The sequence below is a fragment of the Stegostoma tigrinum genome, unplaced genomic scaffold, assembly GCF_030684315.1.
Source record: "Stegostoma tigrinum isolate sSteTig4 unplaced genomic scaffold, sSteTig4.hap1 scaffold_140, whole genome shotgun sequence".
Taxonomy (NCBI): Eukaryota; Metazoa; Chordata; class Chondrichthyes; order Orectolobiformes; family Stegostomatidae; genus Stegostoma; species Stegostoma tigrinum.
Window position 1 is genome coordinate 403026 of NW_026728086.1, and position 24620 is coordinate 427645.

General features: G+C 46.4%; 1 long non-coding RNA gene across 1 annotated transcript; it reads left to right on the forward strand.

Moving 5' to 3' along the window:
• On the forward strand, nucleotides 1-24620 carry LOC132207735 (uncharacterized). Its single transcript, XR_009443763.1, has 3 exons — nucleotides 1-269; nucleotides 4184-4268; nucleotides 24526-24620. It is a non-coding gene; the product is annotated as an uncharacterized LOC132207735 (long non-coding RNA).

Below are 24620 nucleotides of genomic sequence, written 5' to 3' on the forward strand. Positions count from 1 at the left end.
ACGCTGATATCAATCACCCAGGTCACCGAACGTAAATTGGAGCATGCGGAGTGCTTCTTGTTGTCATCAGAAGCTTGCGTTTTCAGTCCAGGAGAAACGAAACTTAGAACTACATTGAGAGGATGTACACTAGAGACCCTGGGATTTTAATAAGCTTGAAAGAGCTGCCTGCAGCTAAAAGCTAAAGATAGCTCTTGACGTTGCTCTGTCAGCGAAGAGAGCAATGTTGGTGAAATAAACGGAATCAATATCGACATAGCAGTCCTCAGGTAAGATGTCACAAGGATGTCATAAAACGATATTTGATACCAGGCACTTTTGGACATATTAGGACAAGTGACCAAAAACTGGCCAAAGAAGTAGGTTTAAAGGAATATCCTGAACAAACAAAGGGACTTTGAAAACCATGGATGTTCAGGGAGTAAATTCAAGAGCTTATGGCCTTGGAAACTGAAAACATGAAAAAGGTGGGAGAGTTAAAACCAGAAATCCACTGGAGGTTGGAAGTCAGGGAGAACAAATGTCTTGAAGGAAAAACCAAAAGAACCGTCGATGCTTGAAAGTAGTAACACAAACAGAAACTGATGAAAAATTCAGCATGTCTGGCAGTGCCTGTGGAGAGAAAGCAGAATTATCGTTTTGGGTCAGGTGAACTTTCTTCAGCTCTATCTCAATGGGCTTTCAGGCTGGGGAGATTATCAAAAGTAGGTGTGATGGCAAAATTTCAAAATAAGGATATGAATTTCAATATCTTGGTGCTTTGCCTCCCAGAAAATGTGTGTGTGAGTGAGCACAGAATGGAAAAGCACCACGATATTGAAATGGTGAGAGTAAACACATGGGCAGCAGGTTTTTGGATGACCTCAAGATTATAGGGAAGTAGAACAGAGGATGCCAGCTCGGAGTGTGTTTGGGGAGTTTCATCAAGAGATATCAAAGGAATGGATGTGAGTATCAGCAGCAGATGAACTGAGATGGTACTGAGGTTGAAATGTATGTGTTCTTTGTGATGATGGGGTTGGGGGTTATGTAAGTTGTTTGGAAATTCACACAGGGGTAAAATATTGCACAATATTTGTGAGCAGTGTGGTTCAGCTTCAGCCAGTTACTAGGAAGAGGGATGAAGTCAGTGGTGAGGGAGTGGATTTTGGCTGCCAGCCTGGGATTGACATGTAGCATTGTCTTTTTAAATGTGATAAACTACCCTCTCCAAGCAGGGGTGGACTTGCAGCAGAGTTGAGTTGTAAACCAATGATCATTTTTCTTGAGACACAGTGTGGAGATTTTTTTTCTTCTGTTGTGGAGCAAACTGCAGTGACAAACTCAGAAAGCTGTTTTGAGTTGAATGCAGGTTATACTGTACATTTCAATAACTAGACAGTGAGTTCTGAAAGGACCCATCGTAAGTTTTGCAGCCATGGCCTTCAAACTTTTCCTCTAACTTTAGTTTTTATCTTCTGATTCTAGATGCCTTCCATTGCACCACCTGTTTCTATCTCCATCCTAAAATCCACAAACCTGACTGTTCTGGTCAATCCATTGTCTCCGTTTGTCTCTGACCCACCGAACTTATCGCCATTTATCTCGACTTTATTTTCTCCCCCTTGGTCCAGGAACTTCCCACCTACATCCATGACACCACCCACGCCCTCCACCTCCTCCAAGACTTCTGATTCCCTGGTCCCCAACACCTCCATATTTCTGAAGAAGGGTCCAGACCCAAAACATCGGCTTTCCTACTCCTCTGATGCTGCTTGGCCTGCTGTGTTTCTCCAGTTCTACACCTTGTTGTCTCAGACTCCAGCAGTGGCAGCTCCCACTGCCTCCATCAGCATTTATGACTGGTTGTAGTAGGATTGTTAGCCTGTTGATCTTTCAATCATTTCGCCCTGGCTGCAAAACATTAGTTTTGTTGTTTGTAACGCAAACTGTTGAATGTTGTATCTATAACAGTAAGTGCAGTGTAATTCAGCTGCCTGTCCCCCAGTTCATACCGAGTCTCCATTGCCCTTGTACGTCATGACCCACTCAGTTTTCTGATGTGGCAACACTTCCATTTTAATATTCTGATTCTTCTGATGGTTTTACCATAGTGTCACATCTCCAATTTGTCACATTCCTCAAAACCCTTTGATATATTCATCTGAACCTTTTTCCTTCCAGTAGGAGCATTTTTGGGCAGCATGGTGGCTCAGTGGTTAGCACTGCTGCTTCACGGCGCCTGGAATGTAAGTTTGATTCCACCCTTGGGTGACTGTGTCTGTGGAGTTTGTGTATTCTCCCTGTGTCTGCGTGGGTTTCCTCCAAATTGTCTGTGTTTCCTCCCACAGACCAAAGAGGTATAGGCGAGGTGAATTGGCCATGCTAAATTGCCCGTAGTGTTGAGGGATGTGTAGATTATGTGGGTAATAGTGGTATTGGTCTGGATGGGATACTCTGAGGGTCGGTGTGGGATTGTTAGGTTGGAGGACTTGTTTCTGCACTGTAGGAAGGTTTTAAAAGTGAATGTTTTTCTCCGTGACTATGATTAAGAGCTCTGTAGTGTCAATGACGCCAGTGTTATGTTGTTTGGAACCAATGCATTTGTGAACCTTGCGCTGCCATTCACTTCTCAGTGTTTGGTGCTCCATGTTGGAGGGCGTTTGAGCAACTTTGACACACATTTTTGGAATTTATTCAAAAACACAAATTGCTGAAGAAACTAAGCAGGTCTGGCAGCATCTGTAGAGTGAAGGCAATGTTAAGCTGTTGGATCCAGTGACGCATTTTCAAAGCTCCCAGTTTCTCCAGCAATTTTTCTTCTTGTTTCAGAGTTCCAGCATGCACGGTTCTTTGTTTCATTGAAAATTCAGTTAGTGCTGATTCATTTCTGAAGAAACTCAGCAGGCCTAGAGCATCTGTGGAGACAGAAAAACAAAGTTAAGGTTTCAAGTCCAGTGAGACCCTTCTTCAGAACTGAAAAGGATTGGAAAATGATCTTTTTAATCCCTTGACAGAGGTGGGGGAGTGGTGACAGAAAACAGAGTGTGGGGATGCAGTGCAAAATACAAATCGGCTTTTAATTGTGGTCAAAGAGAAGCAGATGTACAATGGGAATAAATAAAGGTGTGAACAGGGGAGACTGATTCTCTCTATTGAGTGCAATGTTAACAAGATACAAACAAGACAAGGTCACATCATCTGCATCATTTTGTACCAACTATGTCTCCATTAATAACTCTGAATGTCTTGCGCATACATGACCATTCTTATCTATCTGCACACACACATTGATTAAACAGTATATATAAACTCATTTCTCCTCCATTCCATTTCAATCTATCGTATTTTGTTTACATTGTCACTCGCCATTCCTTCAGCCAAATTTATTCTGTTTCTTTCTCTGTGTTTTATTCTTGAAGAAGGAATTGCCTACTGGACGATATCAGGTTAGTTCAGTCCAGTCTGCACAGCCACCGTTCTCCTCTTCCTTACTGTTTCTTAATCAATCGGCAACTTCAGAAGCAAATTATTGAAAATGTTGTGTTAAAGATAAAATATTGCCTTATTAGAGCAGTGAGAGGAAAGTTCAGCGACATCCACATTTCTTGTTATTCTTCTGGGCAGTTGTGGCCAGAGACAGTTTTTAGATGGGCAGCTGTTGTGGTGGAGGAAACTTCAGTGAGGTAACAAATTCTTGATTGGCTCTGAGGTGCACGGTTACATATGGCATCGCATGTGGATGACATGGCAGAATCATCGAACCTGTGCAGAGAAAGCATCACCTTTCTCCTCTGTCTCTATCATTGTGAGACGAATTGGAGATGGGCACTGAGACCAACAGCAAGTGATGTCAGCATCCCACCCAGACCAGGTATTGTTGTTATATTAAAAGTGTCAGAGTGAAAGGGGTTAACTGGAGCTGTTTGTTCCGTGACTCTAATTAATGTCAGTCTCCATGGATACTAACTGTGTCACTGGAGGCTTTCCCTCGTCTATTAATAAGAGCTTTCTTTCAATGCGTTATCCCACATTATCAGTGGCTGTGCAACACAATTGGGATGTTCCAATTATGGATCAGAATGTGAGAACAATGGATGGGAATGTTACAACAACGTACCAGAATCTGAGAGGAATAGATTGGAATGTTCCAACAATGGACAGGAGTTTATCAAATGGCCTTCACTTGCTTTCTATCGATCAGATACCATTAACATGGCGGATCGAAGCTGTACTGATGATTATTCAAGCGGGTTACTATCCCATCCTCGCTTTTGTTGGTGTTCCCGGTAAGTCTCTCTAAATCTGTCCATATATTAATTTTGTCAAACTTTGTGAACAACATCTCAATTTCTGTGTTTGTTTGGCAAAGATGGAAACTGTTGTATTCACTTTCAATTACAAACTCAATTCTTATTCAATGACTTTTTTTCACATTCACTTACAAACATCTGAGGATGAATAAAAGTGTTCAGAACCACCATTGGCCCATTTTGCCCTGAGCTGTTTCGTATCATAATATTCACTTTATCACCAATAATATTCCCAGTTTTCACTTCTGCCTCAGTGCTCTTTCTGAATACCCCATAATCTTCTTTCCAGTTGTAGCCGTCCTCTGGCCACACTTGAAGTCACTAAAATTTTGATTTATACTTATTCTTATCTCTACCTGGACCTATGCCAGTAGCAAACTGTGAAGATAGTTTGATTCCAAAATGAGATGGTCACAGCTTTGTGTCACCAGTTACAGCGTACTCCATCGATGGCCATCAAATGACAGTTTCATGGAACGCTTTAGATTCTAGAACTCTCCGAGCAGGAGTGAGTGCCTTGTCCATCATCTCCTAAGTCAGTGCTCCGATATATTCACTTGGTGACAGAGGCCATCTCTCTTCACCTCAGCCCCACTGCTGACTGGGATACATTACTCTGTCTCCATAGAAGAAGATGCAGAAAATCTTCCAGAAATTCTACAGGACAGTGACTTTGAAAATGAGAAACTGTGGGAGATTAAAATTGATAAAGAGGAATTACTCAAAACTAATTGAACTGAAGTTTGGTACGTTGCTCTGGTATGTCCTAGAGAACACATGAAGGTGCTAATAGTGCTCGTGAAAGAGTTACAGGGTCAGACAGCTCTTCAGTCTAATCAGTCCATGTCAAATATAATCCCAAACTATCCTAGCCCCACCTGCCTGGGCTTGGCCCATATCTCTCCACCTATTTCCTGTTCATGTACTTATCCAAATGTCATTTAAAATTTGTTACTACAAGAGAGAATTATTGATTACCATTCAAAATTCTTTAGATTCTGGAATTTCTGGTTCCTACACTGTGGAAAGTAACTGTTATGACCCAAATAAAAACTGGAATGGGAGGAAAAATAAAATCGAATTAAATTTGGACAACCTGATGTCAGTTATGAGGAAAATACTGGAATCTTTTATGAGGACTGTGAAAACTAAACGTTTGGGGAGTCATGATATGATCTGGCAGAGTAAACTTAGATTCAGAAAAGGGAAGTTATCTTTGGTAAACCTGTGGAGTTTGTTTCAGTAAAGCATCCGTAAATTATAGGTGTGTGCCCAAATTATCCCTAGAAATGTTTTCCATTGCTGCTTCACCATCTTCCCCGCTAGGATGCGAGTCCGATTAACTCTGGCCACCTGCTCCCTCATGATTTTTTTTAGTTTCATGAATCAATTATAATCATGGCGTATCCCAATGTGAGCAATGCATTTAAACTGAAAGAGGTCGGTTTGAGAGACAAGACATTCAGAAATATTGGAGTATTTATTAACTCAGTATATGTAATATATGAATGAGAGCAAGAGAAAGAGAGAGGACTAGATTATCAACAGAAGGAGATGTACTTTCCCATTTGTTTTGGCAATTCCTGTGTGTTGCAGTCTTCTGCCCAGTGCATGTAAGACTGAGTAATATGCGTATAATGGTTGAAACATCCACAAATGAGAACCAGTGGGAGTGATGTATTTGAATTGACAGAATACTTTTGAATTAGTTGCACACATGTCAGTGAGTAAAGCTGGAGTTCAGAGGAAACGGGAAATATACTACATGGATTGAGAATTGTTTATTTGAGGCAATACAGAGAGTTGAGCCCTTTTCCAGACGAAATGCTGTTACGTGTGGGGTATCACGTTATCAGCATTTGGACCACAGTAATTTGAAAGGCAAACAAACAATTTGGATGTGGCCAGCAATAGCATACATCTCATTTTGTAATGATTAAATGGTGTGAGGTTGGGAAGTGCTGTTGTCCAAAAGGACCTGCATGTCCATAATCATTGGTCGCCAAAAATAGTACATACAGGGGTGTCAGGAATGAGGGAAGTAAACGGCATGTCGTCCTTCATTGTAAGATGATTCCAGTAAATAAATAAAACCATCTTTCTGCACTTGTAGAGCCTAGATGAGAGAGTATTTATGGGCATTGTGTAGAGATTTGATCTCTTTTCGAACGAAAGATCTTGCCACAGACACGGTACAAATGAACATCGCCAGTCTAATCCCTGAGATGATGGTACCATGAGGAGAGAGTGAAGAAACTGAGTATTTACTCTGTAGCGCTGTGCGAGAATAAGAGATAATTGCATTAAAAGTTGAGTGTTGGCAGTGAGCACTTATGTCCAAGGAAGGCATTGATAGTTTGAGAAATCCCATACATTCCCCATGTAAGTACATATGGAATTTACACATAAAAATGACATTGAGCTTAGCAGCAATTGAGAGAGGATGGTAGACTCTGAATGAACTCTCCCCACATTAACGTGTGACCCTACACTGGATGTCATATTGTTCACAATGCCAGCATCAGCCGTAATACTCACCTTCTGAAATGGTGAGACATCCCAACCAGATTCTGATCTTCAGAGAGAACCCAAGTCTGTCTTCTCGGAGGATGCCACTTTGAGATTTTTCGCAAAACATTAGGCTTCCCACCTCAAAGCTAGAAAATTGCATTGAAGTCCCACATGTGTACCATGAGCAATGGATGCATGAGGAGTAGTGTGAAGCAGATGATCTCTGCAGCCTCTACCCCATTTGCTTGTCATATTGGAGCATCAGTTACCTCGCTCTGTTTCCATGTAAGTGACTGTGTGGGCTGAATTGCCTCCTCCTGTTCATATGTCAGTGACTCAAGGAGCTGTACAGCAGGGCCAAGTGCCTAATTGGGCTTCCCCAGGTTCCTGTGTAATTGCACAATGTGCGAACTAGTGAAACAATGCTGTAACTGTAAGACGTTATTTTCTCCTGGTTTCTTTTCAGAGAGGGATTGAACGAGCAGCAAAAAGCTGTCTGGTTAAGACCACTTGAGTAAATAGCTTGAGAGGCCTCAGACTTTTTTTAAAGCAGCCTGAATGAGTGCAACCAGCTCTCAGAGACTAGAATTTTGCTGTTTCGCTTTTCAGTTGCATTAGTAGCTGTTGGGGTCTCAACAGAGGTGGAAGCTTCAGTGAATGTTTTCTGGCTGCAGAATTTTCTGTGGATGATTTGTTCTCCTACTAAATTGGAGGAGGGCATGTGCAAACCTGTGTCTGAATATCATTTCTTGCCAAAGAGTGTGATTATGGGCTGTGACCATATTGGAACAGTTAATAGTAATACTTGCTGTAACTATTACATTGTTCGGTGTTCCAGCAGAATTAGGTTATTCTAAATTCCTCTTTCTTTGGTTGTATTTTCACTACAGTGTTTAAATAAATTGTGTTTCGCTTAAGATCTGTCAACTATTTCATTATCTTAGCTCTAAATAAATTTCAACAGAAACGCACCACAGCCTTCTATGGAAGATAATTCCCACTCCAAATTCCCTTTTAGAATTCCTTCCTATCCATTCTGCAGACTCAGAAAGTCACACAGCACAGAAACAGACCAGTAAGTTCAACTAGTCCACGCTGACTCGATATGTAATCTGATCTATTTCCATTTGCCAATATCTGGTCCATATCCCTCTAAAACTTCCCTATTCATGTATCAATCAAGATGCTTTTTAGCTGTGTAATTGCACTCACCTTCACCACTTCTGACAGCACATTCTGTTCACACACCACTCTCTGTATGAAAACATTGCCCTAAGCTCCCGTCTCAGTCGTTCCCCTCTCACCTTCAATCTGAGCACTTTACTTTTGCCCTCCCCTGTCCTGAGAAACATACCTTTGTTATTCAGACTAGTCATGCCCCTCATGATTTCATAAACCTCTGTCATGCCACCCCTCAGCCTCTGACACTCCAGGGGAAAACATTTCAAACTGTTCAGCTTCTCCGTCCAGTTCAAAGCCTCCTGTCCACGAACATCTTTGAAAATCTTTTTTTCTCAAGTTTAACAACTTCCTTCCTTTTAGCAGAACCAAACAAAATGTACACAGTATTCTTAAAGTGGCCTCATCAACGTCCTGTGCAGGATCAACATGCCATCCCAGCCCCTATACCCAATGCTCTGACTGATTAGGGCGAGCATGACAAACATGTCCTTCAGCATCCTGTCTACCTGCTACTCTACTTTCAAGGAACTAAGTGCCTGCACCCAAGGTCTCTTTATCTGGCAACGCTTCCCAGGGCCCGAGCATTAACTGTATATGTTCTGTCCTGCTTCACCGTAACAAATGCTAAAACTCTTATTTATCTTAAGTAATTTCTATCAGCCGCACCTTGACCCATCTGCCCATCTGATCAATGTCCCATTGCACTCTGAGATAATCTTCACCACTGTCCACTGCACCACTTTTTAATGTGATCTGTAAACTTATCAACCATGTCTCTGATATTCACACCCAAATCCTTCATATCAATGATGGAAAGCAGTGAAATCAGCACTGATACTTGTGGCACACCACTGGTCATCGGCCTCCAGTCTGAGAAACAATACTCAGCCTTCAAGTCAATTTTGGAATTCAATTGGCTAGCTCCCTCTGGATCCCATGTGAACTACCATTAATAACCTGTCAACCATTTGGAACATTAGCGAGTTTTGAGAAGATTTGTAGCTCAGGTCGAGGTTCTGGATGTGAGTTTGCTCGCTGAGCTGGAAGGTTCGTTTTCAGACGTTACGTCACCTTTTTAATTTTTTTTATTTGAAAAAATATACTTTATTCATAAAGATGTACAAAAAAAACATATTTATACACCTACGCAATCATGCAAGCCGCTCCGCCTTACCCAGGGGTTACGTGCACCAATTAAAGGAAAAAAAACAAACAAAGAAGAAAAAAAAACAAAGCAAAGAAAATACCCCGGTAGTAGTCACCCGCCACAGTCCCATTTGGCCCCCTGACCAGTTGGGGAAGGCGCCAGCTAGGCCCAGTTACCAGATCGGGCCCTTTTTTCTATTCTGGATGAGGGGTTTCATACCGTGGTCTTTCCCCACCGCGCCTTGGCGGCAGCTGCTCCAAGCTTTAGCACGTCCCTCAGCACGTAGTCCTGGACCTTGGAGTGCGCCAGTCTGCAACACTCGGTTGGGGTCAGTTCTTTCAGCTGGCAGACCAGCAAGTTGTGGGCAGACCAAAGAGCGTCTTTCACCACATTGATGGTCCTCCAGGCGCAGTTGATGTTGGTCTCGGTGTGTGTCCCGGGAAACAGCCCATAGAGCTTGGAGTCCCGTGTCACGGAGCTGCTCGGGACGAACCTCGACAAATAACACTACATCCCCCTCCAGACCTCCTGCGCATAGGCACAATCCAAAAGGAGGTGATCGACAGTCTCGCCCCTTGCAGCCACCTCGAGGGCAGCGTGCGGTGGTGCAGAGATTCCGGGCATGCATAAAGGATATCACTGGCAGAGCCCCTCTCACCGCCAGCCAAGCAATGCCCTTGTGCTTGTTTGAAAGTTCTGGCAATGAGGCATTCTGCCAAACGACTTTGGCAGTCTGCGTAGGGAACCACACGACTGGATCGACCCTCTCATTTTCCCGAAGGGTCCCGAGGATACTACGTGCTGACCACTGCCTGACGGCCTTGTGGTCAAAGGTGTTTCCCTTCAAAAATTTCTCCATGATGGACAGCTGGTACGGGACGGTCCAACTACTCGGAGCATTCCGCGGCAACGAGGCCAGGCCCATCCTTCACAACACCGGGGACAGGTAGAACCTCAGTAAGTAGTGACACTTGGTGTTTGCGTACTGAGAATCTACGCACAGCTTGATGATGCCGCGCGCAAAGGTAGCCGTCAGGGTGAGGGTGGCATTCGGTATGCCCTTTCCCCCAATTTCCAGGTCTTTGTACACGGTTTCCCTGCGGACCCGGTCCATCCTCGACCCCCAAATGAAGTGGAAGATGGCCCGGGTGACCGCAGTTGCGCAGGTCCAGGGTATAGGCCAGCCCTGCGCCACATACAACAGCACCGAAAGCCCCTCTCACCTGACAACCAGGTTCTTACCCGCGATGGAGGGGGACCGGAGCGTCCACCTGCCCAGCTTCTGCTTCAGTTTGGCGATATGCTCCTCCCAAGTCTGAGTGCACGCCCCAGCTCCACGGAACCAAATACCCAGCACCTTCAGGTAGTCTGTCCTGATGGTGAAGGGGATGAAGGAGCGGTCGTCCCATTTCCTGAAGAACATGGCTTCACTCTTACCCCTATTGACTTTGGCACCCGAGGCCAGTTCAAACTGGCCACAGATGTCCAACAGCCTACTCACCAACCGACAATCGGTGCAGAAGACGGCGACATCGTCCATGTACAGGGAGGTCTTGACCTGAAGGCCTCCACTGCCTGGGATAGTCACTCCCTTCAGGCTCGTGTCCGTCCTGATGGATGCGGTGAAGGGCTCCACACAGCACACGAACAAGGCAATAGAGAGCAGGCAGCCCTGCCTGACTCCAGATCTGACGGGAAAACTGTTCAATTCCCACCTGTTGATCGAGACTGCACGAACGATGCTGGTGTAGAGCAGCCGGATCAAATTGCGGATGCCCTCCCGTCACCCCAATTTGGAGAGGATGTCCCTCATGTAAGCATGAGAGACCCTGTCGACGTGCTTCTCCTGGTCCAGGCTGATGAGGCAGGTGTCCACCCGCCTGTCTGGCACGTAGGCGATTGTATCTCTGATGAACGCGAGGCTCTCAGCAATCTTCCTGCCCGGCACAGCAGAGGTTGTGTCAGGGTGAATCAGCAACTCCAGGACAGACCTGACCCGGTTGGCTATGACCTTGGCCAGGATTTTGTAGTCCACGTTCAATAGTGAAATGGGACGCCAATTCTTAATTTCTTCCCTCTCCCCCTTCCTCTTGTAAATGAGGGTGATGATGCCATTGCTCATGGACTTGCGCCCCGTCTGCAGGGGTGCTGAAGATGTCGAGCAGCTTGGCGTCCTTCAGCGTGCCCATCAGGAATCTGGACGTTACGTCCAGTTGACTCCCCCCACCCGCTGTCCCCACGCCGGATCTTCCATCTGCATCGATGATGCAGTTGAAGTCTCCACCTAGGATGACCGGCCTGGACGTAGCCAACAGTTGTGGAAGCCGCTGCAGGACGGCCATCCGCTCACTCCGTACCGCTGGGGCGTACACGTTGATCAGCTTCAGGGAGCGTTCCTGTAGGTGACATCAGCCACTAGGAGGCGCCACCCCACCAACTCCTGAACTTGTGAGATGGTGAAGTTGCGCCCCCGCAGCAGAATAGCCAGGCCCAAGGAGCGACAGTCGTTACCCCCCAAGCAGATTGAAGGCCCACAGGTCCAGGCGCTGGACCATTTCCCGTACCCGCTGAGGTGTGGTATTCCGCACTCCTGCAGAAACAGGAGGCCTGCCTTGATGGTGGTCAGATAGGCCAACGTGGACACACATTTTGCAGTGGACTTGATACTGCGCACGTTAATGGTCGGAACTCGTACCCCCATTGTGGGCAGTGACCACAGTACCCTCCCCAAGTCCAAGGTCTAGCCCATCCATCTGTCCCTTCATGCCCATTGCCCGGGCTAACTGCTGGGCGCTCTCTGGGCTGAAGAAACCGTCTGTGCTGTCTTCCAGGTGGCATCCCCCCAGTTGGGGGTACTGATGCAGTAGAGTCTGGCTCTGGGTCAGGCTGGGGACGCGCTGTTTCCTCCTTCCCGCCTGGAAGTTCCAGAGGTCCCTCCCGGGCCCCAGCAGCGCGTGGCTGGGTGCCGGAGGGAGACTCAGGATGTCTCCCGTCACCTGGAAGCAGGGTGCTGCTTTTCTTCTCCCTTGAGATCTTTAGCTTCTGTTTTGGGCGGGCCCCATCCAAATCTCCCTCATCAGAGGAGCTTTTATAGCCCCCCTGTAGCTGCCTCTTCCCGCCTGATGGTTGCGGTTCCTGGGCTCGCCGACGCACTTCCTCCTCGCTTTCCGGACCATCGTCCACTCCCCTGGGTCGCCTGTTGCCGCCTCCATCGACTCCAGGCTGTCGCGGGGGAGCGGAGCTTGGAGGGTCGCTTTGCTGGCCTCGGGCCCATCCTGCGGGTCTGGGCCCTCCTGCATGACTTGGCCCACCTGCACATTAGTGGGGTCACTGCAGGGCCCTGGTGCCTTCCTCTTCTCCGGTGGGGGGCTGGCCCCGCATTTCCCCTGCCAGCGATCTGGGCGTAGGTGGTCCCCTGCCGTGGGCTTGCCCTATCGATGTGGCCCGCTTCCCCGCAAAGGTTGCAGCTTTTTTCCTTTGGGCATTCCTTTGCAAGGTGTCCCTCGTTCCTGCAGATGGTGGCTTTGCAGTCGGCCGCCACGTGACCTGGCCTACCACAGGCATGGCAGACTTTAGATTGCCCTGCGTACGTCAGGTAGCCCTTGCTCCCGCTGATCGTGAAGCTGGACGGTGGGTGTACAATGTTCCCGTCCGTGCCCATCCTCAGAGTCACCTTGACCTGCCTCTCACTGGTCCAGATGCCAAAGGGGTCCATGATGTCGGTTAGGTCCCCTTCAACCTTCACGTACCTTCCCAGGAAGGTCAGGGCATTAACTGCCGGGACATGCGTGTTGTATATGTGAACAGTCACCATACGGCTCGGCTGCGCTGGCATCACAAACAGCGGGACAACGGTCAATACAGATAGGGGGCCCTCACCTCCTTTCTCCTTGAAAACCTCCAGGAAGCGTTCAAAAAGCTGTGCACTCCTGAAATTTACGTCGTGAAAACCTCCACCGGGGAAATCCTGCAGGCAGTAAATGTTCACAGCAGCGAACCCACAACAGTCCAACAGGACCCTCTTCACAAAGAAGATGCGGTCCAGTGGTGCCTTCTTCACAGAGACACAGACGGTGTTCGGGACCCCCTGACCTGGGGCACGAGCACTTTCCGCAGCCGTCGTTGCAGGTTGGCTGCTCCCCTGAACCAGCGTTAGGCCGAAGCCAGCATTAAGATCCACCAGTTGCAAGGGTGCACTGCCAACCCGACGTCTTCCTTCCACCTCCAACACAGCGCTCTCCTCCTCCCGGTCCACAGAAGAGTAGGTCTTTATTTTGTTCCAGATGTAAGCTGGTTCACTGAGCTGGAAGGTTTGTTCCCAGATGTTTCGTCACCATTCTAGGTAACATCAACAGTGAGCCTCCAACGAAGCGCTGGTGTTATGTCCGTCTCTATTTTTCTGGTTCGGTTTCCTTGGGTTGGTAATGTCATTTCCTGCGTTGGTGATGTCATTTCCTGTTCTTTTCTCAGAGGATGGCAGATTGATTTGGAGCCAATGTGTTTGTTGACGGAGTTCCGGTTGGAATGCCATGCTTCTAGGTATTCTCGTGCGGGTCTCTGTTTGGCTTGTCCTAGGATGGACGTGTTGGCCCAATCAAATTGGTGTCCTTCCTTATCTGTATGTAAGGATACGAGTGACAGTTCCTCCTCTTCTGTGAATGCTATGCCAGTAAGGGTATTATTGATGTCTTGAATGTTTCCTCTAAATTGATTTGTTTAGTGATGACAAAGGTGTCATCCACGTAGCAGACCCAAAGTTTGTGTTGGATGATTGGCAGAGCTGTTTGTTCCAGTCTCTGCACTACTGCCTCTGCTAAGAACCTTCAAGGCCATCAATTATACCCTTACTGGCATAACATTCACAGAAGAGGAGGAAAACGACAACAAACTGCCATTCCTAGATGTCACAGTAGAGCGAACAGCCAATGGTGAACTTCAAACCAGCGTCTACAGGAAAACAACACATACGGAACAAATACTGAACTACAGGAGCAACCATCCCAACACGCACAAACGAAGCTGCATTACAACATGATTCCAATGAGCCACCACGCACTGCAGCACAAAGGAACTACGCAGAGCAGAGGAAAATCACCTATACAGTGTATTCGAAAAGAATGGGTCCCCTATGAACACAGTCCGCCGACTCCTCAGCAATAAACCCAAACAAACAGACAAAACGGTCTCAGAAACCATAACCACGCTCCCCTACATCAAAGACATTTCCGAAATGACTGCCAGACTACTTGGACCTCTTGGCATCAGGGTAGCCCACAAACCCACCAACACACTAAAACAGCAGCTAATGAACTTAAAAGACCCTATACAGACAACAAATAAAACGAACGTCATCTACAAAATACCTTAAAAGAACTGTGACAAACACTACATTGGACAAACTGGCAGAAAGCTAGCCACCAGGATACATGAACATCAATCAGCCACAAAACGGCATGACCCACTATCACTCGTATCCTCACACACAGATGAGGAAGGATACCACTTTGATTGGGACAACACATCCATCCTAGGACAAGCAAAACAGAGACACGCACGAGAATTCCTAGAGGCATGGCATTCCAACCGGAACTCCATCAACAAACACATTGATTTGGAGCAAATCGACCATCCCCTGAGGAAAAGAACAGGAAATGACATCACCAACACAGGAAATGACATCACCAAGCCAAGGAAACCTAACCAGATAAACAGAAAGCGGGACATAACACCAGCGCTTCGGAGGCTCACTGATGATGTTACCTTTAATGGTGACGAAACGTCTGAAAACGAAACTTCCAGCTCAGCGAGCAAACTCACATCCATTTGGAACATTATTGAGCACGTTCCTGAAGCCCATATAGAAGACGTCTGCCACACTGCCTTCAACAATTTTCTTTATCACCTCTTCAAACTAATCAATTTAGTGAGACAAGCCATTCTTACCATCCCTAATCAATGCTTTCCTTTCCAAGTGCACGTAAGTCCTATCCCTCAGAATCCCCTCCAGCAACTTCCCCAGCACTCACTTCAGGCTCACTGGTCTAAGATTCCCTGGCTTGTCGTTCACTGTTTCCTTTTTCAGTCCCACTCCTCCACTGGTCACAAGAAATTTTAAATGTAACCAGATTGGTGATGTGGCCGATTGATGTTGTTCTCAGATTGGATCAGGGTCAGAGTAAGGACCGAATCAGGCAGTTTTCCTTAATCTGCCAAAACAACATGTTTATGACCAAAACAAATTTACTCAAATGATGATGGACTAAAGAATGAAACACGCGCACGCGCGCACACACACACACACACACACACATTTCTGCTCTCACAAGTTCTTGGGAATGGAGTTATTTCCTGGAGCAGTTAGATTTGGCTGAATTCCCTTTGCTTCAGGCAGGTGGAGATTCCAATGAATCCTTGTCATGAATTCTCAGGAGTGGTAAAGATGATTGGTGCGCTTTCAGCTCTCACACGTTGATGTGATGAGGAACAAGGAAATAGAGAGGGACCAACAGGCTGTTGCTTTTGAGGCGGGTTGCATTTTTTTTCCATCTGAGTTGAATCGCGCAATAATGTTATCCAACCCCCAAACTTGAACATGTGAGGTCTCCTTGAACATTGTCTGAATTATATGCTTCCATCATATTCCCTGCTTCATGTAGGTGTATCGTTGCTCCTGTGAAACACAGAGCCATTTCCTTAACAACAAATGGCCCCACTTGTCTTAAAGATATGTTTATATGTGCCTGCATAATTTAAAAATAACATGTTTAATATCTTCACAATATCTATGTTAAAATGAATCTGTCTTATTCCCAAAGAAATACAGAAATTACTGGAAAAGCTCAGCAGCCTGGCAGCATCTATGAAGAGAAATTAGAATTAATGTTTCAGGCCAAGTGAACCTTCCTCAGAACCTGTTTTTTTTTGTTTTTACTTTATTTTCCCAGTTTTATTCTTTCATACAAGAGCAAATATCTCTCAGGTTTTCATCATTTACACTCTCCTCCGGATCATATATGGTCAAGAGCATTTCTCATTCTCAGGCCGAAACTGTTAATCCTCCAGAAATGTAATGCCTTCATCACAGGTCAGTATAGAGAGAACCAGCTCTGAAAAGTTTCAATGGCCATTTTTTTTTGTTCAGTTGAGGGAATCATAACTACAGATAGTGCACCAGGTGGAATCTCAGCATTGTCCTCTACAGAAGCAGGGAAACTTGCCGAAGATCATACCCAGCACCCTTTGCAAGAAACAGCACTATTCCATTTAATTTCCAAATCATTTGCGATATCTTCAGACAGACTTCGTATGATTTATGTACCAGAACACACAAATCCCTCTGCAGTACCGAGCTCTGCGTTCTCCCCCAAGTTAAATAATCTACTGTCGTTTTATCCTTTTTCCCAAAACACAAACATCCCATAACATTGTACTGATTTATTTGCATTGCTGAAAGTTTGCTCACTAACATCCCCTGTCTGTAGCCCATTGTACATGATCTGCCTCCACTTGATATTTTATTGGATGACTACACTGGTGTGCGTGGAAATTCAGCACCAACCTTTTCAGACCTTTGTCCAAATCATTAATCTAGAGTGTCAACTGTTCATGATCTCACAATGATCCCTGAGGAATTCCACTAGATGCAGCTTTCCAACCTGAAAATAAATTATTATCTCGAATCTGCATTTCCTGTTAGCTAACCTGGCCTCACTGTGTAGCAGCCGAGAAAGGTTGCAGGGCCTCTCCTGTGATGTGCAGCTGGTTGTTGAGGTGTTTCTGAGCTCAGCAATACACCGTGAGGGCTATTTGTCGTCAGATCATCAGGCAGAGGTTGTACTGCCAATGATTCCGATCCTTGAGCGTTTAAAAGACAAGCACAGAATACAGACTGACATTTGAATAGAATATTGCACGTCAAAAATGCTACCTTTCAGAATCTGTGATAAATCTAGTCTGCCATCTCAATCAGGTGCACAATTTCCCCCGGAAATGTATTGAGGAGGAGGGGAGATTTCCGACAAGCCTGGTTTACTTTTGTCTCTTTACAAACACCACAAGTGCAGATAATCTTAATGATTAATTTCATTTTTGGCTGTCGGTGCTGTATGGAAGAATTGCCACAATTGGTACACAATAAAATAAAATAAAATGACTTTGATGAGTGACCTTACAGACGTTTGTAAAGTTAGAAGGGGCACAGATGTGTAAAGAGCCAAGGTCTTTTCCCCGGGTATGGGGAGTCCAAAACAAGAGGGCACAGCTCTAAGTAGAGAGGAGAAAGGTTTAAAAGGGACTTAAGGGGCAACATTTTCATGCAGAGGGTGGTGTGTTTATGGAATGAGCTGCCAGAGGAAGTGGTGGAGGCTGGTACAATTATATTTAAATGGCATCAGGGTGACTATATGTTTAGGAAGGTTATGGAAAGTTATGGGCCAAATGCTGGCAAATGGGCCTTGATTTATTTAGGATGACTGGATGGCATGGCCGAGTTGGGCCGAAGGGTCTGTTTGCATGCTGTATATCTCTGTCTCTGACTCCATGCCTGAATACTTTATTCTAGTCCTGTGTAACTCCGGAGGGAAGTTAAATGATCTCCTATATCGGTATAACAACCAGGACTGTTTGAATTGGGACTTACTTTCCTTTTGTAACAACCTCGAGGGGTGGACTGAGAGAACAACACACAGGATAGGAACTGCAGTTGGCCATTCAGACACTCTGGCCTGCTGCTCAGTTTAGAAAGATTATGACTGATCTGTTTGTGGCTGAACACCCCTTTCCTGTGTAATCCCTGTAATGGACGCTCCTGTCCATTAAAGTTCAGTTGAGCTCTGCCTTCAATATCTTCAGTAACCCAGTCTTCACTGTTCCCCGGGGATGGGAACTCCACAGACAGCAAAATATTAAAGAGAAAAATACATTCGTATCTCAATCTTAATTAGGAGACTCCTTAAAGTGTGTTAACCTCACAGCAGGTTACCTCCTCTTTAAAGAGCACAAAAAAGACGAGCAGATGTAGGTCATTCATTACCTCAAACCTACTCCACATTCCGATTGCCTCAGTTCAGTAAATTATTTATCAATCTCAGCCATTTTGGGAAAATATTCCCGATACCTTCAGACCAGATAGCTTGAGAAGTTGGAGTAGATTTGCCATTTGGCCCATCAAGTCTGCTCTGCAGTTCGATTATGCTTGACATGCTTCTCAAAACAATTCTCTTGCCTTCTCACCATGACCGTTGATCGGCATATTCATGAGAACTTATCAATGTGTGTGTGTGTGTGTGTGTGTGCGCGCACGCCAGGAGACAGGGTAGTCATGGAGGATTCTTCTTTTGACTGTAAGCCTGTGATTTAGCAGTGATCCACAGGGATCGGTGGTGGATTTACTTTTGTTTGTCATTTAAATAAATGATTTAGATGAAAATTGTAGAAGGCATGGGTATCAAGTTTAAGGATGCCACTGAGATTATTTGAACTGTTGACAGGGAAGGTTATCCAAGATCACAAAGAGATATTGATCAGCTGCATGAATGAATCATAAAGATGGACAGTATGGGAATAATCCCTTCGGTCCAACATGTCCATGCTGACCAGGTATCCGAAATTAATCTAGTCCCATTTGTCAGCATTTGGCCTATATTCCTCTGGACCCTTCCAATCCATATATCCATCCACATACCTTTAAATTGGTGTTTTCACAAGCTTCCAACATTTCATCCGGCAGTTCATTCATATGTTTTTAAAATCTCTCCCCTTGTACCTTAAACCTGTACCTTCTAATTTTTGACTCCCCGTACTCTGGGGGAAAAAAGACCCTGACTATTCACCCTATCCATGCCCTTCATGATTTTATAAACATATGTAAGGTGCACATTTTACTCCAATCAACACGAATGGCTGTGCTTTCTGTTATCCCGGGCCTGAATTCTGAAATTCAACACTGATACCACTTCCTTCTCGGTCAAGTCACAATTCGAGGAAAGAAAATCGTTCATCTAACTTGTTGAGATATTTTATGAAATGCATCTGTGGGATTTGAATCTTGACCTTTGGGCCCAAAGATGGAGACACTACTACATTAATGCAATGACCCCTGAATCTGTTACATTACTCTCCTGTGTATTTGCTCATCAACCTGTTCTGACAGGCTGTGACACACCTCTGCAAGTGGAAGGACTTGAATCCAGAAGTTTTGTTTCAGAGCTGGTGACGTTGCCACAGGCTCAGGGATGGGAATATAATCCCGAGCTCTGGCACAGAGGTATTCTACTCATTACACAAGACTGAAGTCATGCCCAGATTTTTGGGTCACATTTTGCATGCCAGCTTTCAGCTGAGTTTGGATTTCTCAAATTCTGGTTAACTTTACTGAATTACACAGGGAAGATTTTTCAGTGTTGAACAATTGAAAGGTACTTGCCCCAAATACAGGATGTTGAGGGCATGTGCTGTCACATTGAGATAAATTATTAACATCTTTAATTGCTTGGCTATGATTTCCAGCTTTCGCGGTTATTTTCTTTAACCCTCCCTCGACTAACCCCTTCTCCCATCGCCAACACATCCTCTCCTCCAGGACACCACCACAAGGCCTCCTACACTCCCTCAACACCTTCATCTCCAACTGCCGCCAATACATAGAACATAGAACATTACAGCACAGTGCAGGCCCTTCGACCCTCGATGTTGTGCCGACCTGTCATACCGATCTCAAGCCCATCTAACCTACACTATTCCATGTACGTCCATATGCTTATCCAATGACGACTTAAATGTACCTAAAGTTGGCGAATCTACTACCGTTGCAGGCAAAGCGTTCCATTCCCTTACTGCTCTAAGTGAAGAAACTACCTCTGACATCTGCCCTATATCTTTCACCCCTCAATTTAAAGCTATGCGCCATCGTGCTCGCCATCACCATCCTAGGAAAAAGCCTCTCCCTATCCACCCTATCTAGCCCTCTGATTATTTTATATGTTTCTATTAAGTCACCTCTCAACCTTCTTCTCTCTAATGAAAACAGCCTCAAGTCCCTCAGACTTTCCTCGTAAGACCTTCCCTCCATACCAGGCAACATCCTAGTAAATCTGCTCTGCACCCTTTCCAAAGCTTCCACATCCTTCTTATAATGCGGTGACCAGAACTGTATGCAATACTCCAAGTGCGGCCGCGCCAGAGTTTTGTACAGCATCACTATAACCTCTTGGTTCTGGAACTTGATCCCTCTATTAATAAAAGCTTAAACACTGTCTGCCTTCTTAACAGCCCTGTCAACCTGGGTGGCAACTTTCAAGGATTTGTGTACATGGACACCGAAACATCAATTGCCTCAGCCTCTCCACCCCTCTCACCCATTCCAACCTGTCCCGTGCAGAGCGTGCAGCCCTCCGCTCCGTCCTGTCCAAACCCACCTTCACCATAAAACCCACAGACAAGGGAGGCGCAGTTGTATTATGGCACACTGACCTCAAAATTGGTGAGGACAGGACCAGCTCTCTGACACCACTTCCTTCCGCCCCCTTCATCATGACCCCACCCCCAACAAACAAAACATCATTTCCCAGACCATCCACAGCCTCATCACCTCAGGTGACCTCGCAACCACAGCCTCCAACCTCATTGTTTCCCAACCCTGCACCACCCGCTTCTATCTCATTCCCGAAATCCAGAAACCTGACTGCCCTGGTTGACCCATTGTCGCCACCTGCTCCTATCCCACTGAACTTATCTCCACTTAGCTCGATTCCACTTTATCCCCCTTGGTTCAGGAATTCCCCACCTATGTCTGTGAAACCACCCACGCCCTCTACCTCCTCCAAAACTTCCGATTCCCTGGTGCCCAAATCCTTATCTTCACTATGGACATCCAGTCCCTATATACTTGCAATCCCCATGCAGGTGGCCTAAAGGCCCTCCGCTTCTTTCTGTCCCGCAGGCCTGGCCAGTCCCCCTCCACTGACACCCTCAACCATTTTGCTGAACTCGTCCTCACACTTAACAACTTCGCCTTCAATTCCTCCCACTTGCTGCAGAAAAACGGGGTTGCCACGGGTACCCGCTTGGGCCCATGTTATACCTGGTTCTTTGTGGGGCGTGTGGAAAAATCCCTCTTCTGAAGCTACGCTGGCCATGTAACCCACATCTTCCTCCGTTATATTGATGACTTTATCGGTGCTGCCCTGTACTCCCACGAGGAGCTCGAACAGACCATTTTCTTCACCAACACCTTCCGCCCCAACCTTACGTTTACCTGGATCATCACTGACACCTCTCTCTCCTTCCCGGACCTCTCTGTTTCCATCTCTGGAAACCCCCTGGAAATCGATATCCATTTCAAGCCTACTGACCCCCACAACTCTTCCCACCCATCTTCCTGCAAAAATACTGTCCCCTTTTCCCAAATACTTCGCCTCTGCTGCATCAGCTCCTGAGATGACGCATTCTACTCCCAGACATCACAGACATCTTCGTTTTTCAAGGGCCGCAAATACCCCTCCACAATGGTCGAAAATCCCATCGACCACATCTCCCATGATTCCCACAAGTCACCTCTCACACCCTTTGCCTGCAATAACAACAAAAGTAGAATCTCCCTCCTCCTCACATTCCACCCCAAGAACATCCGGATCCAATGCATCATCCTACAGCACTTCCACCACCTGCAATCTGACCCCACCACCAAAGACATTTTTCCCTCCCCAACCTTATGTGCCTTCTGGAAAGACCACTCTCTCCGTGGCTCCCTTGTCCACTCCACACTGCCCATGAGCCCCATCAGCCGCAGAAATTTTTAATGCAACTGCAGGAAGTGCTACACCTGCCCCGAAACGCCCCCAACCCCCATCGCAGGCCCCAAGCCACCTGCCCAGACACACCCCCTCACCCCCATCCCAGGCCCCAAGAAAACTTTCCACATCAAACAGATGTTCACCTGCACATCTGCTCATGTGGTATATTGTATGCCCTGTTCCTGATGTGGCCTCTTATACATCACGGAAACCAAGCAAAGGCTCAGAGACCGCTTTGCAGAACAACCATGCTCGTTTCGTGACAAACGACTGCACCATCCAGTCGTGAACCACTTCAACTCCCCCAACTCTTTGGACGACATGTCCATCTTGGCCCTCCTGCAGTGCCACAATGGTGCCATCTGAGGGTTGCAGGAACAGCACCTCATATTTCACTTGGGAACCCTGCAGGCCCAATGGTATCAATGTGGACTTCACATGCTCCAAAATCTCTCCGCCCCCAACTGCACCCCAAAACCAGCTCAGCTCGTCCCCGCCTCCCTAGCCTGTTTGTCCTTTCTCCCACCTATCCATTCCACGCACCTCAACCCTCACCCCCACCTCCAACCTACCAGCCTCACCCCGTCTCCTTGACCTGTTCGTCTTCCCTTGGCTGACCAACCTCCACCCTAACTCCCCACCTACACTCCCCTTTACTGGGTCCACCCCCACCTCCATGACCTGTCCGTCTCCTCTCTGCCAATCTGTTCCTTTATCCATCTTCCACCTGCATCCCCCCTCTCTCTTTATTCATTCCAATATCCCCTTCCCCTCCCCCATTTCTGAAGGTGTTGCACCTTCGCCAGTTACAGGGCAAGGGCCGTCGGGTTGTGGGGCGGGGTTGGGGGTGAATGAATTGTCGACCAGTGTATCCCGGAGGGAATGGTCCCTGCAGAAGGCAAACAAGTGTGAGGGAATTTGTGTCTGGTGGTGGCATCTTGCTGAAGTTGGCGGAAATGGCGTCTGATGATCTTCTGGATATGGATGCTGGTGGGATGGTCGGTGAGGACAAGAGGAACCCCATCCCTGTTGTGAGAGGAAAGAGAAGAATTGAGGGCAGAAGTGTGGGAGATGGGTCGGACCTGTTTGAGCGCCCTGTCCACACGGAGCTGGGGAATCCTCGTTTGAGGAAGAAGGTGGACAAGTCGGAGGCTCCCTTGTCGAAGATGTCCTCATCTGAACATATGCGATGGAATTGGAGGAACTCAGAGAATGGGATGGAGTCTTTACAGGAAGTGGGATGTGAGATTGGATAGTTCAGGTAGCTGTGGGAGTCTGTGGAATTGGAATGGATATTAGAGGCCAGTCTATCCCCAGAAATGGAAACAGAAATGTTTTAAAATGGAAGGGAGGGGTCGGAGGTCGACCAGGTGAAAGTGAGGGCAGGGTGGAAATTGGAAGTAAAATATTTGCAGTTTTCCAATTTCAGATCAGAGAGAGAAACAGGGCCGATGATATCATCGATGCATTGGAGAAAGAGTTGACAGTGGGGGCGAGAATAAGACAGGGAAAAGGAATGTTCCACGTACCCCATGAAGAGACAGGCTAAGCTCGGGCCCATCTATGTTCCTATGGCAACCACTCTTAGCTTATAAAAATGCGTCTCCTCACCACCGGCTGGTCTGGAATCCACCCACAACCGGAATCCTCCTGCCCACGCAAGGAAAACCAAGCTCAGGGTCTTTAGGAAAATAAAGACGGAGTTTGTAGGCCTTCTGGAGATGGGAGGGCCTTTCAAAACATGTCAGGTTTGGTGGTGAGAATATCACTCACTGGGCTGAGGGGTGGCAGACTGTGTTTAATTTGCACAAATGCGAGACATTGCTTTTGGTAAAGCAAAAACGGACAGGACTTATACAGTTTACATTAGGACATTTGGTAGTGTTGCAGAACAGAAGCCCTGGGTTTACAAATCAGTTCAGTGGTGTTCACTTCACGGAGCCCCGTGCTGGAGAGATACCTGGTCCGGGTTTATGGATCAATGCACTGGTGTGGTCTGCACAACTCCCCGTGCTGGACTGATATCTATTTGACTGATGAGGCCTGCACAGTGCCCCACTCTGGACAGGTTGCCGGGTTGTATTGAGCAGGACACTAGCCTGGTCTGCACAGTGCTCCATGCTGAACAGATATTCCATCTGGGTTTGTGGTGTATGGGCTGGTTCTGTGAGGTGGATTGAGGATGTGAGATAATTGAACACTTCAGCTGATCTGGCAATGCCTCTAATTTGTGTTTGCCAGTTGTGTTGAGTTTGGGGAGAGATTTCCAACGTGAGGCTGAGTGGGTCTAACCAAAACTGATGGACAGAAGGGCCTTTGTGATGTGGATCTTTATGACTCCATCACATGCCATAACTGACATTCCCCGGAACATTCTTTAACCCGCATTATTTGTGAACAATTGACTGTCAGTTAATTGAACAACAGATTAGATCCCGAGGGAAAGGATCCAGTTCCAGGGAGAAGGAAACACTGTTTCTAAATCCACCCTGGCATTTAAAGGAGTGAATACATTTTCCCTGCGCTCATATTTCTTCACAACCAAAATTGACGACAATTTCGATTAAGAGAGAGAAATTTCTAACCTCCATTTGTCTTCAAGGAACTGGGGGATATTCCTTCAGGACGTCAACGTCATCGCCCTCTGTATCACAAACTGTCAAGAAGTGACCTGTGCCTGCTTTTGAGTGATTGTGG